Genomic DNA, 14,598 nt, shown 5'->3' with positions numbered 1-14,598 from the left:
TGGTGTTTGTTATGGGTATCTTCCACCTCTCTTTGATCCTACCATCCTTTACCTCATTCAGGAAAAGTTGACTCCCTATCTGCCTGCAAAGGTAGTTAATGGAAGGTTATTTTAATGCCATACTGAATGATATATTAGATATCTCCAACCCTAATAGGAGTGCAAATCCAGATCTAGCGGGTTGGGCAGATGCTTTCCTGTTTATGGAGGTTTGGCGCTGGAAACGCCAGGACGGATAGATTTTACTCATATCTCTCTGTCCCTCGTAGATCTGGTTCACATATAGATTTACTGCTTGTGGCCTCATCTGTCTTGGCCCATGTGGAGTCTGTGTCCTACCTGCCAACAGGACTCCCCAGTCACTCTCCCCTCGAGCTTGTCTTGGAGGTTGGGGATCGGCTGGACCCCTGTTGTTGGAAACTAGCCCCTGGGTGGATTCAGGTCAAGGAGGTCAAGGAGCTTGTTGGCAAAAATCTGTCTGATTTCTGAACTCTGAACAAGGAATCTACCTCCTTGGCTATGGTCTGGGAGGCATACAAGGTCACTATCAGCAATTAAAGCAATTAAAGCAAAAGAATATGCCTCTCAGACTACAAAGCTTGAGTGACAAGAAACAGAGGCTGTGGCTGCCTTTACGAAGTCAGTGACCCCAGAAAATTATTCTCACTTAGAACAAATTGGACTACTATTGGGCTACATTTCCCCACTATTGCTCGTTTGTAGGGAAACTCTTTGAATCGGGAAAAAAAGAATGGGAAGCTCCTTGCTAACCTGGTTGCAGACTCCTGCTACTAGACGGTGGTACGAGAGCTACATTCTGCCTCGGGTGTTATACTTACCTCACCTTTGGATATTCTCAGGGAATTCAAGCAGTATTATAGTAATCTTTATTCACAGACATCATCTATTTCCCCTCATATACTTTCTATGGAACTTGCAAAAATCTTTCATGCCATTTCTTCTGAAGAGAGGGAGGGTATGGAGGCCCCTTTGTCTCCATTGGAAAAAAATGAATCAGCTATATATTCCATTCCCAAATAACAGAATACCTGATGGCCTTTCTGAGGAATAGAAGAAAATGCCCCTGTGTTGGCCCCCAAACTCCAGTGCTTGTTTACTGTATGTGTAGAACTGGAAGAATTACCATCCTTTATGTATCAAGCTCATGTGGTCCTGATTCCAAAGCTGAGCAAAGACACCAGATCTTTTTGCCTTTTGTTAGACCCATTTCCCTCCTTTATTATGATTTTAAGATTCTCACCAAGGTCCTGGTATCCAGAGTGATAAAAATTCTCCTCTCTCTAATTAACATAGACCAGATGGACTTTATGCCAGGCAAATCTACTGATATAAACCTGCGTAGAGTTCTTACTCACCTTCAGCTTCCATCCTAGTCTTTCGCAACCAGAGTGCTGGTAGCTTTAAACATCGAAAAAGAACTGGTGTCTGTTCAATGGCAGTATTTGGATGCAGTCTTACAAATTCTTGGGTTTGGCCCTGTCTTTAGAAAATGGTTCCAATTTCTGTATAAGATGCCTATGTCCTGTATTAGGTTGTGGAAGCGATCTCCTCTTCTTTTCTAAGGCAGACTGCGGCAGTAAATGGTATCAAGGTTGGTACAATTACTAAAAAACTGGCATGATGCACAGACTATTTTATACTATTTGTCAATGACCCTGATCATCACTCTCTGCTGCCCTAGACATATTGTCCTTCTTTGCCGATATCTTGAGTTTTCGCACCAATTGGGAGAAGTCCCAAATCCTCCCTATAGACCCCAGGCCACAAAGGGTGGCTGACCTGGCTCTTCTAATGTCTTGGGTCTCTTCTATATGTTACTTGGGTATTACACTTTTTTCTAATGCACAGGAATGCTGTCAACTTAACTTGTACCCGGTTGTGCGGGTCATTAAGCAGAGGTTAAATGCTTAGGGCAACTTTCCCCTAACAATTTTGGCAGAATTAACTTAATTAAAATAAAAGTACTTCCTGCTCTTTTATATGTACTGCAACATTTACCTACATGGATCCCTAAGGTCTTTTTTTAACCAACTCCATTCACTTCTCAGCTATGGCAGTCCTGCCCACCTAGGTTTAGTAATCAGATTCTCTATAAACCATGGACCCATGGTGGCTTGGCATATCCTGACTTCCACGCATATTTTTTAGCTGCCCTCCTTACCCATGCCCACAATTGGCTTATTTTGGACGATTCCAAATTCTCTGTAGTCTTAGAAGCGGCCTATACAGGCTCCTTTGAAACACTCCGCAATTTGTTGTACCGGGGGGAGCGGGATGCATTTAAATTTCTTACCCTGTCAATGAGAGCAGTCATTACGGCTTGGTTTTTGACCATGTCTAAACTCTCCTCGACCTCTGCCCTTTGGTCTGCTTACACACCGCTATGGTACAATCCTACACTGTTAGAATTTTAAGAATCCATGGGTGTGGATTTAATCTAATAGGATAGATCCACTCTTACTCTGGGATTACCTCATTTTCTGTACTCTGTTTTTAATTAATTTTTTTCTTTGGTACCCCCTTTGGGATTTTTTCAGTATGGATATATGCCGTGATTGATCAAAAAGGGACCTCCTCCAAGACAGGTACCCTTCCAACACATGTACTCCTTCTGATATTTTATAACTGCCATGACTGACAATCACCCCTGAGTGCTATTTAGTTAGTGCTATTTGTTAGCGAGGATGTTTAGTACTCTACTGGTATTTTTTCTGTTTTTGTGTTGTACTATTGTGAGCCGGGGTATGCCCAGAGGCTCTGTTTTGTAATTTAATTTATCAATAAAAAAAAAGAAAGAAATCCCAGGAGTCGGCCTCCCTCCCCCCAGCACACAGAAGGTGATTGACAGCCTTAGCTGTGTATGCTTTCCTATGAGACTGTGTAGTGGAAGGCATCAGATCCCTGTGCCCTGCCTGCTGGAAGCTCAGTAATAGCTTTTGATCTGCATGCTTTAGAAAGCTGTAGAAGAGAAATGCTGCAGATAAACAGGTACTACGTACGTGGTCCTGCCCCCCAGAACATAGCAAGTGATTGACAGCTGCAGCTGTGCATGCTTCCCTGTGAGAATGTGAAGAGGGGTTTGCGTCCATTCTCTTTTCTCAGGTCTCAGATTACACTCAGCTCTGTGCTGTGTGTAAAATCAGATCCCCGCTCCCTGTCTGCTGGAAGCTCAGAAGTAGTTTTTGATCTATGTGCTTTAGGAAGCTGTAGAGGATAAAATGCTGTAGATAAACAAATACAACTTATGTGGGAGTATTTCCTAGACATGTGTACTGCCGAAAAATGCGGTCGTTTTCGTTTCATTCTTTTTTTTTTTTTTTTTTGGGTCATTCGTTATGATCGCAATTCGTAAATTCGAAAATGCGAAAATTCGTAAATTTGAAAATTGGTAAATTTGAAAAATACAAAAATAAGAAAGAAAATACGAAAATTCGAAAGAGTAACTAACTAACTAACTAATAATAGCTAACTATTAAATTATAGGCTGGAATTTCCTTTCAAATTTGGCTGTTAGTGAACGTAACGATTATGAATTAATCTGAAGTTACAAATTTTCTGAAATAACCAATGCCGCATCTAAACAAATGGAACGGAACGAATTAATAGTAAATATTAATAATAATAATTTTTTTATCATTATTATTGTTATTTATTATTATTAATTTGTTACGTTCCATTCGTTTAGATGCGGAATTCATTATTTCAGATAATTCGTAACTTTGGATAAATTCGTATTCATTACGCTCACTAGCAGCCAAATTTCAAAGGAAATTCCAATACCTATAATTTAATAGTTAGTTAATATTTCAGGTTTTCGAATTTTCGGGTTTTCGAATTTATGAATTTTCAATTTTACGAATTTACACATTTACGAATTTACACATTTTTGAATCTACAAATTTACGAATTTTCGAATATTTGAATATTCGAATTTACGAATATTCAGAAAAAATGGGTTTTCATTCATTCGGATGTTTCCGAATTAATAAATTTGAGGAAATTTGTTGAAAAACTCATTCGGAACGAAATGAATTGCACATGTCTAGTATTTGCTTCATCTCTGTGTGTCACCTGAAGCTAGTCACTTCAGTGGGTATATGCAAGGGTTTACTTTAACTTCCACTGCAGACGTTCCTGGTACAACTTGGTTTCTTAAAGCAGACCTTGTGCAAAAATGCAAATTCTGTGCTGCTGGCAGCCCCCACCATCCAAATACAAAACACTTTGAAAGGCTGCCAAACATAAAGCTTTTATTAGAAAAACAGGAAACATTCTTACCTTGGCCCCAGCTTACAACCACTCCCTGGGGCAAAGGTGACACCATTGTGCCTCACTGCTGCCCCCCAGGAAAGCTGTGCATTTAAAATTATACAAGAATGAACTTTATTTCATTGCAGTAGGGACATGGAGGTTGGGGGAAGGAACTAGTGAGATTTTCGAAGGATATGGGAAACTGACACTTTTGAAAGTGTCAGTTTCCAGCAGACTTCTGGGGACAATTCTTTAGCAATGGAGCAATTTTGCAGGCAGTGAGAGAGGGATTTTGTGACCTTTTGCAGGTAAATCTTTTTAAACCGTTTTATTTTCACAACAGGGTCATGTCTAATAACAGAGGAATAGTTTTTGTGTCCCTTTTTCTCCCCCCCCCCCCCCCCCCCCCCCCCTCTATAATTAAACATCACAAAATTTAAAAGTGTCAGAGTTTTCTTGTCTGGCTAATGAATGTTGTAGCTGCATTTTAAAGCTTCAGCCCCCGGAAGATTTTACTCCCTTCCTGACCAGAGCACTTTTTGCGATTTGGCACAGCGTCGCTTTAACTGACAACGACGTTGCACCCAAACAAAATTGATGTCCTTTTTTTCCTACAAATAGAGCTTTCTTTTAGTGGTATTTGATCACCTCTGCAATTTTTATTTTTTGTGCTATCAACAAAAAAAGAGAGACAATTTTGAAAAAAAAAAACGCAATACTTTTACTTTTTGCTAAAATAAATATCCCCCCAAAAAATATAAAAAAATAATTTTTTTCCTCAGTTTAGGCCGATATATATTCCTCTACATATTTTTGGTTAAAAAAATCTCAATAAGCGTATATTGATTGGTTTGCGCAAAAGTTATAGCGTCTACAAAATAGGGGATAGTTTAATGGCATTTTTATTATTATTTTTTTTTACTAGTAATGGTGGCGATCTGCGATTTTTAGCGGGACTGCGACATTATGGTGGACACATCGGACACTTTTGACACATTTTTGGGACCATTGGCATTTATACAGCGATCGGTGCTATAAAAATGCACTGATTACTGTAAAAATGTCACTGGCAGGGAAGGGGTTAACACTAGGGGGCAATCAAGGGGTTAATTGTGTTCCCTATTGTGTGTTCTAACTGAAGGGGGGAGGTGACTGTCTAGGGGAGATGACAGATCGCTGTTCATACTCTGTAAGAATAGACAGTCTGTCTCTTCTCCCCTCAGAGAACCGGAAACTGTGTGTTTACACACACAGATCCGGGTTCTCGGTGTGTCAGCAGCAATAGCAGGAGCCCGGCACTTGCATCGGCTCAGGGGGAGAGCAGTGGGCGCGCACGCGGCCGGAGGCCACAGGGCGAAGCGACGTAACATAATGTCGTTTCGCCCAGCCGTGCCATTCTGCCACAGTAAAACTGCGGCGACCGGTCGGCAAGTGGTTAAGGAGTTTCAATAAAGGATTTAAATGACTGAATCAAAAATGTAAGTGTAATAGAAACATGCTATGATTAAAATGCAACTGTGTTTAGTACATTGCAAAGTTCCCGGTCATGGGGCAATAAACCAGGCATCTTCTGATACGTGTTTGAAAACTATTTTTTATTTACAGTGCAACCGAATTCCATGAAAATTTGAGGTTTCTAAAAAGCATACAGTGACTCTCATACACAACTCTCATAGTCATGCTGCAGCCCAGCGCCACTGTTAGAAATCATAGGGCCCCGTACAGCCTACCCCCACCCCCATCAGAGTAGCCTATGTTTCGCTATGGGGCCCAGCTGCAGTGTTGGTGCAGGTATATGACCCGAACACAGCCAGTGTGCATTCGGGGCCACTCACCCGCACCTACACAAATTCCTCAAATTAGGACCTGCGGCTGTGTTCGTACAGCCACTGCATCCCCATAGAGTATTAGGTGGTACCAGCACAAACAAACCATTTATTCACACTGTATGACCCATTTGAATGAGCCATTAGTTATTTATTTTTTTAATTTTTTACAATCGTATTTTTTAGTATTTTTACAATTGTATTTATTATTATTTTGTTACATTTTTGTAACAGTCCTGTTGGGGGGGGGGGGGGGTGAAATATCAGGGGTCTAAGCAAAATGAATGAACAGGAATAGCTATATACAGAGTGACTTCCTGTTCATTCACAATCTGAAGCATAGTAAACACTGCTTACTATGCTTCAGTCATGAATAAACATAGTGAATGATTGGTACCGATTGCTCACTGTGTTCATTCAGAAAAGGAAGGGGCCAGGAAAAATGATATATTTACCTGCCCCACACTCTTCTCCATCCTGAAAGCAGCAAGAGGGAGAGGAAGGGAAGCTGGCTGGGGGGAACAAGGGGGCCCGCAGGAGGGAGAGGAGGAGAAGCCGGTTTTCAGTTGCTGCAGGGGGGAACTGCAGGGGATCGGTTCCTGTAAATGCCTCCCCTACCACACCAATCATGCCCTCCTGTCCAGGATACCAGCTTGTCAGCTGTCTGGGCACAGTAAGACCGGTGGTATCCCCTTATCGGCAGCCCTGCAGCAAGCAACCTACCCCTTTCCATTCTTCTCAGCTCCCTATTGTCTAAGGTGCCCCCCCTTCACACTTTGTGAAGCTGAAGTTTATCATCCTACAGGCAGCTTATGCACTTGGCAGTTGTAAATTTTTAAATGTAACCATTATCAGAGGCACAATATTCAAATATCAAGGTCTACGGTATCAAAGCAGTGGCCACAGGGGATAGGGCTGTAGTACCCACCTAGTTCTTATCAATCACAGATGAATCACTACATTACAAAAGGTGTTTTTGTGAACCATGAATGGAATGTCATAAACTTCATAAACTTCACTTTTTTACTGCAAATTGTTGGTAATAAATGGTCTTCTCCTGGCCTTACCTAAAATAGAGACATTTAGTCTGTAGATGACTGAGCTCTTGGCATCTAATGAAGGCTTTTAAGGAAGAGCTGGTTAATGGCTTTAGTATTGTACTAAATACCCCAGACTGTAAATAACAATGCTCTAGGCAATGGAATACTATTCAATGGATCTTAATGGACCTTAGAAGTATAACCTACAAAACACACTATACACTCAATAGATAAAAGAAAAGATTTTTTAAATGTGTGTAATATATCTGAAAAAAAAATATGATACATCCGTTTTTTTGTTGTTGATAGCGTAGAACTCTAGGAAAAAATATTTTATTAAAATGTGTTTTTTATTAAAATGTAACAAATAGTTAAGTCCCGTGATTTTCTGGTATAGTTCACAGAATACAAGGTGTTCAGTAAATGGACAAGGGGAGTGGGGGGGGGGGGGGGGGGGGTGTATAAAAGACACTATGGTTTTTATGTCTGAGAGCCACAGCTCTCATAGCCAAAGCAGCCAAAGTTATAGCGAGAGCTGTATAATCCAGTTTAAATGAAACTGCATTAAAGAGAACACAGCAATCCTAGACAGTTAACTGCTTGTTACACAGCATATTTAAATAAAAATGTTTGCCTGGAATTCTGCTTTTAATTTAATTTTGTTTAACTTATTTATGTAACAGGATAGGGCTTGGTGGTTTAGATGTTCACCTTTAGGCCACTTTTACATTGAGGCGTTTTACAGGCATTTTTGCACTAAAAATAGCACCTGAAAAGCACCTGTAAACTGCATCTTCTGCAGCCCCAGTGTGAAAACCCGAGTGCTTTCACACTGGGGCAGTGCGCTTGCAGGACAGGAAAAAAAGTGCTGCAAGCAGCATCTTTGAGGCAGTGCGGAAGCGGTGTATACACCACTCCTAAAATGCCCCTGCCATTGAAATCAATGGCCAGCGCTGCCGAAGCTTTGCAGGCAGTTTTAACCTTTTAAAAAGCGCCCCGCTAGCGGCCGAAAAGCAACGCTAAAACGACAGTAATGCGCAGCTAAACCTAGCAGCCAGCGCCTCAGTGTGAAAGTGGCCTTAATCTGAAGCATCGTGTCAGCAATGTTCTCTGCATTAATGAGGACCGCCTAGCCCAGAAAAAAAGGCAAATGTGAAAAGAACCTTGTGGCTTCACAGGACCAGCCTTAAAGTGTTACTAAATCCAGTAATATGAAAATAGTTCATCACCCCCCGCAGTGCCCACAGCTTATAAATCTTCTTTTTACATTAAAATACTGCCACTATATACCTTTTTGGCTGATATGTATACCACGGCCACGTGAGTGCTAAGTGTTCAGGTAGGAGGAGATTTTCACTACAGCCTGTGTCCTCATGCTGTTATGGGAGGCAGATCATCCATCAATCAAGATGTGACATCCCGCCCACTGTGTTTTTTTTTAGTTACTAGGCATGAAGGAGGAGGAGGAAGGAGCTGGGATGCCATTTAGGATCTGTATACACACCCAAATGTGTGATGTCAATATCATGTGAACTGAAAAGCTCAGCTCAACAAGGAAATGTTCTTTCCAGCAATAGAGACCAAACTGAGCATGTGCAGGGGGACCACTCTGGCTGTGTTTTCTCTGGCCTTGCCAAGAGAGACCCTGCAGGAGGGGGCAATCTGTCCATACAGGATCAAAGAGCCTTTTTACACAATATGAGGATTAACACCTTAAAGTGGGGTTCCACCCAAAAAAAAAAAATCTACATGAAAAATTAAAAAAAAAAAAATACAAAAAAAACATTTGGATATTTTTTTTTTTTTTTACTTACCTCTAAATGCCTGTTGCTAGGTGGTCCCTCGTAATCTGCCTCTTCCAGTGCCTGGGCTGGTGACATCACTTCCCCCTCGGCACAGGAAGGGCTCAGCTCTGCTCCCTCCCTCCTGTCAATCATCTGGGACCCATTACAGGTCCCAGGTGACTGAGCAGCCAATCACGACGCGCGGCGCCACTCGCATATGCGCAGTGGGTGCCAGGCTGTGAAGCCACAGCCCGGCGCCCACAGTTGCAATGCCGGCGCCGCTGAACGGAGGGGGAGACAAGCGGGGCTTCGATCCCCCGCATCGCTGGACCCTGGGACAGGTAAGTGTCCAATTAAAAGTCAGCAGCTGCAGTATTTGTAGCTGCTGACTTTTAATTTTTTTTTTTTACTGGACCTCGGGTGGAACTCCTCTTTAAGTTCCACAGTGAGTATAATAAGCATGCTATGCTGCATATACAGACAGATTTTACTTTTGTGGGTTTAGTAACACTTTAACATTTTAGAATAGGTAAATAAGCCAGTGAGGGTCCAAAACGATGGGGGTTGATTTCTTTATACTATCATGTGACTTCCTGTACAAACACAGGAACGTCTTGTAACCCAGCATTAGAAGTACACATGGAGAACTTTTCAGGGGGTGGAAGCAGACAAAGCAACCTCCTTGCTGATGCTTCATCCTCAACCATAGATTAGAAGGATGTAGCTACTGCTGTGTCTGTTAGTTTTACATATAATTTAATACAAGGTGTCAAGACACAAAGGGGGAAATTTACTAAAACTGGAGCGTGCAAAATCTGGTGCAGCTGTGCATGGTAGCCAATCAGCTTCTAGCTTCAGCTTGTTCACTTACGCTTTGACAAAAAGCCTGGAAGCTGATTGGTTTCTATGCAGAGTTGCACCAGATTTTGTACTCTCCAGCTTCAGTAAGTCAACCCCAAAGTTCCCAGAGGACTATAAAGCACTATGTACAGAAAGCACAGCAGAATAAGTTGGTTCCTTTCTTGGAGAACTATGAAGAGAAAGCATGTTATTTCCTTACTTCGGCACATAGAGAAAGAAAGCACAGCAGAGTTGTTTGGAGATTTTCATCATCCAAACATGTAGAAAGTAAAATGCAGTCTTTTTTTTAATTGTCCTTGCATGGTATTGGTTACTTTTTGCAAAGTGAAATTTTACCAAATTCGCTAAGCTCAGCTGGAACAGTCTCATGCAAAAGGCAAATTCCCCCTCAGTCAATCAATCTCAATCACAGCCTCCGTGTAAAATGTCCTAAGGGGTGAAGAAGATGAGTTACTACTATGACTCATTTAGTTGTGTGTACAAATTTCATTTTTTCAGTGAAAGGCAAGGAGAAACATGTAAAAAAGGAGACTAGAGCTTCATGTAAAAATACAATCTATCACTATGCAATATTTCATATTTATTAAACAACCACAAATCCTTTTTTTTTCCCCTGAGCAGTAATGTAACAATTATATATACAAAACTACCATACATTCCCTTTTCAGTGAAATGATGTCCTGTATAATTTCAGGAGTAAATGTTCTTACTCCTGTTTTGTAGGTAGGCAATTTAACACACTATTGTAAATAAATATTGCTTCTAATACCCAACCAAGCTGCATCATTATTCTGAGCTAATTATCCCATTTTGCTGATTCATTTTTATTTAAACATGCTGAAACAAGACAATGGAATGAGCAAATGTTGAGTCAGCAAAGTATTCGCTTTCTATAGCTCCAGCTTATAAAACGTAATATTATTTTTCCATAACTATTCCTTAGTGGTCCACATGCAGAATTGAGCTGCTCAATGATGGTGTTGGCACAAGAAACTCCAATGTTAATTTGAAAGCACCATGACAAGGAGAGTATCTAGATGTTTTGACATACCTTGCTATTTGTATATTCTACTTTTAGAGTACTCACTATCAGGTTTAGTATGTTCTGTACATAAAACGTCTATGAATACTTCAAGGTGATATGTTATAAATAAACTATCAAAGCTGAAAATGTGCTAAAGTCATTTTGTTTGAGTTATTGAGTCGTTGGTCTTTGTCCCTGTAAGACAGAGGCGCTTAACTGGGGGTATCTATACCGACAAATATGGTGGTAGTATGGAACTGGATCTCTGAATGATTAAAAAACAAATGAGACAGGATTTTCTGTATTATTCAATCTGAGATCAAAGGGGAGACATAAACTTGATGTGTTGGAACACAGCTATTGACATATTTGTAGGTCATCCTTGTAACTAATAGGTCTGATGATGATAATGATTTCAGCAATTTGGAATAGGAGATATGTAGTATTAGTGGCCTGCAATTGTAAAAAAGAATCCCTGCTGTTTGACTACTAATGACAATAAAACATAATTATAAGAATTATTGCTGTTGAAAACTGACATTTAGATATGTTTTTTTATTGCGTGGTTATAATGGTCCAACTTGGACCAATGTAAATATGCTTATGTCATACCTGAATGATCCCTATGTAAGGTGCCAATCACTGTATTATTTGCCGCTACTACAATGAGAGCAGCAGTCCTCTGGGTCCAGTGCCCAGCAGCTGCAATTCTGCATAGTAACCACAGGAGGATGCTTTCTTGGCCCCATTTTTTTGCAATACACACAAGGCTTTTTTAAAGCAGACCTTCAGTCATTTTTTCAACTTTCCATCTATTAAATCTTCTGCTCTTGTTGTTTTAGCTTTGGATAGTAAAACATTTTTTTTCTGCCAGTAAATACCTTATACAGCCCACTTCCTGTTTCTTGTCTGGTAAAAAGCCTAGGTTTATGACATCATGCACAGGTCTTTCTCTAACTGACTGAGAGTTTGCCAGGAAGAGGGGGGGGGGTGAGTCATAAGAGGGCCAATAAGAGCTGCAGGGCTGCAGAGCTGGAGGTGAGCCTCTGTGTGTCTGTGTAAATCCAGGAAGTGAACAGGCAGCAGCTTCAGCTGCCCACAGTTAAAATGGTTGCAGCCAGACTTAGTGGAGGGATACTTCTGCAGCATATTTGGCAAGTACAGAATCACAGTATATATAAAATAATATGCAAAGTGGTTGGAGGGAAGCTTCAGAATGGCAAAGATGTTTTATTACATAATATGTGGACAGACTGCAGTACCTTTTTAATGTTGATAGATATAAGCCAGCAACTCTGTGGACTCAAACGTTGAAAATATTTATTGACTACACAAGTACATCCAATAAAACAATGCAATGCGTTTCGGCCACTGTGGCCTTACTCATAGCCAGGCGTTCTTTGGTTGGATGATGTGAGGCAGTGCAGTGATGACATGATCTACACATCTCAGTCAGAGAATGCCTTGTATTCATTGAAAACATACAAGACTTTCTCTAAATGGTGGCAGTGCCGAGCAATCGACCCCCTGTTGTTAATATGTGCAATTACAGCCCCTAGGCACTGGACCCTGAAGTCTGCTGCTGGCAACTACTACAGTGATTAGCAGCCTACATAGTGATCAGTTATGAGATATGCATACTTAAATTGGGCCAAGCTGGACCAATGTAACCAAGCAATACAAAAATCCTCAACTTTTTTTAGATTGTTTATTAAATTTAAAATTGACAGGACCTCCATCCAGAATAATCTGAGACAGGAGCAGTGAAAGTTTCTATTTCAGACTGCATAATGATGTCGTCACTCAATACTTGACAACATTCTGCCTGCTAAGTGATAATACCACCCTCAAAGGGGACTGTGTAAACATATGCTGTACTTCAGAGTTTGTTTATCAGGGATATCAGTCAAGCCATGCATTCCTCCAATGAAGAATCCTCACATACATTAATCTACTGACTAATCAACCTTTAAGAAAGTGCTTAATGTATTCCTGCCTCATTAATGTCTTGGGGCAAAATGAAAAATCTGAGGCATCTTCTTGGTCAAATGTTAGTGTAGACAGGTACATTCAGCACATGTCAATTTTATGAGGGAATTATATTATGAATAATCAACCTAGCCTATCAACCTACTCTTTTTCATTGAAAGGCCTTTGGACTCTGCCCCCCTAGTTGCCCTCCCCTCCAGAAGTATTTTTGGCCTCTTTTGTATACTTGTACATAATAAAAATTGAAAGTCAGGACATCAGACTGCTCCTTTTCCAAGGTTGTGAATATATTTTTAAAGCTCAAGTGGCTAAAAGATAAAACATACAATACATGCAGACAATAGTTAATACATATGATGAGATCTCAAAACCCACTTCACTCCACAAATAGACTAATGCATACAGTATAATAGTGAGCCATAACAGAGTCAACGAGAAGAGAAATCGAAAAAAGGATGCAAAGTAAGCCAAAGAATTACTGTACTATATTGTGGAGATGGTCGGTACTTAATAATGTAGAAAGCTGGTCTGATATCATTATTATACTGTGAGTGCAGTGCATATTTTAGGACTGGTCCATCATACTCAGTACTTATTATATGTTCTCAGTCTTCTGGTTTGAATGGTGCTGAATGTCATTCAATGTGAAAGATTGAGGACATCTAGTGGCAGAAAGAAGTTACTGTGAGGACCAGTGGGTACTGCAGCCAGAGCCCATTTTTTAACACCTCCAAGGGTCTTTTTTTTTCACCCAGAGTTTGACTTTAGGACGTTTGAGCTTCTTAGTGACCGTTACTTTTTTCTTTTACAAAAAGTTTTTTTATTGTGTAATCAAACAAACAGAGCCAACAATTGGACAGTTACAGTACAAAGTGAATAGGTGCAGCCTGGAAGAACATAACCAAGGCACAAAGCCTTATGGTATAAAAATACCAGATCCAAGTCATTGTGTAGGTTTCAATAACACAGAAACATCAAACCACATGTCAAATTATATACACATTTAAACCTTAAAGGAGTTGTAAAGGCAGAAGGTTTTATATCTTAATGCATTCTATGCATTAAGATAAAAAACCTTCTGTGTGTAGCAGCCTCCCCAGCACCCCCCAATTACCTACCTGAGCCTGTTCTGTCTCCACCGATGTCCACAATCTCCTCAGCCATCCAGAACACTCCTCCTGATTGGCTGAGATGATTGCTGAGATGGCTCCATTGGCTGTCAATCAAAGTGAGTCAGCCAATCAGGGGAGAGAGGGGGCTGGGCCAGGTCGGGGCTCTGTGTCTCAATGGATATACGGAGCTCTGATTCAGCTTGGGTGCCCCCTGTAGCAAGCTGTTGGCTGAGGGGGCACTCAAGGGAGGGAGGGGCTAGGAGCAGCAAAGAGGGACCCGAGAAGAGGAGGATCTGGGCTGCTCTGTGCAAAACCAACTGCACAGAGGAGGTAAGTATAACATGTTTGTATTTTGTATGTCTGCCTCATTTCCTGGCTGGAAAATGTCTAGACTCGTCTAGCATCATCTAGTTCTTTCCTCCCCAGCCTTGTCCCTTGCCCGCCCCTTTCTTTCATTGGATTCCACTTTTTATCAATCATGGAGGCTCAGCATCACATGGAAATGCAGCCTGATGTCTGCCCATTAGGGCATGGACATTGGCATTACTCCCCCAAGAGCCATTCTACTGCTTGCATCAGGGCTGGGGGTTCTTGAAAGGATTCCTGAAGCAGGAATCCACCAGCCATAATCTACCCATACTGAATAGGAAAGCACAGAGCCCGAATTATGGTGTTGTTGCTTTTAAAATA

General features: G+C 41.0%; 1 protein-coding gene across 5 annotated transcripts in view; it reads right to left on the bottom strand.

The window, feature by feature from the left end:
* The window catches only part of ADAM23 (ADAM metallopeptidase domain 23), a 339,892-nt gene that overhangs the window by 212,149 nt on the left and 113,145 nt on the right, over positions 1 to 14,598 (bottom strand). The gene's annotated exons all lie outside the window — the stretch shown is intronic.

Source organism: Aquarana catesbeiana, linkage group LG06 (assembly GCF_042186555.1).
Source record: "Aquarana catesbeiana isolate 2022-GZ linkage group LG06, ASM4218655v1, whole genome shotgun sequence".
Taxonomy (NCBI): domain Eukaryota; kingdom Metazoa; phylum Chordata; class Amphibia; order Anura; family Ranidae; genus Aquarana; species Aquarana catesbeiana.
The sequence above is the reverse complement of the archived record's forward strand: the minus strand, read 5'-3'. Positions and strand labels throughout refer to the sequence as shown.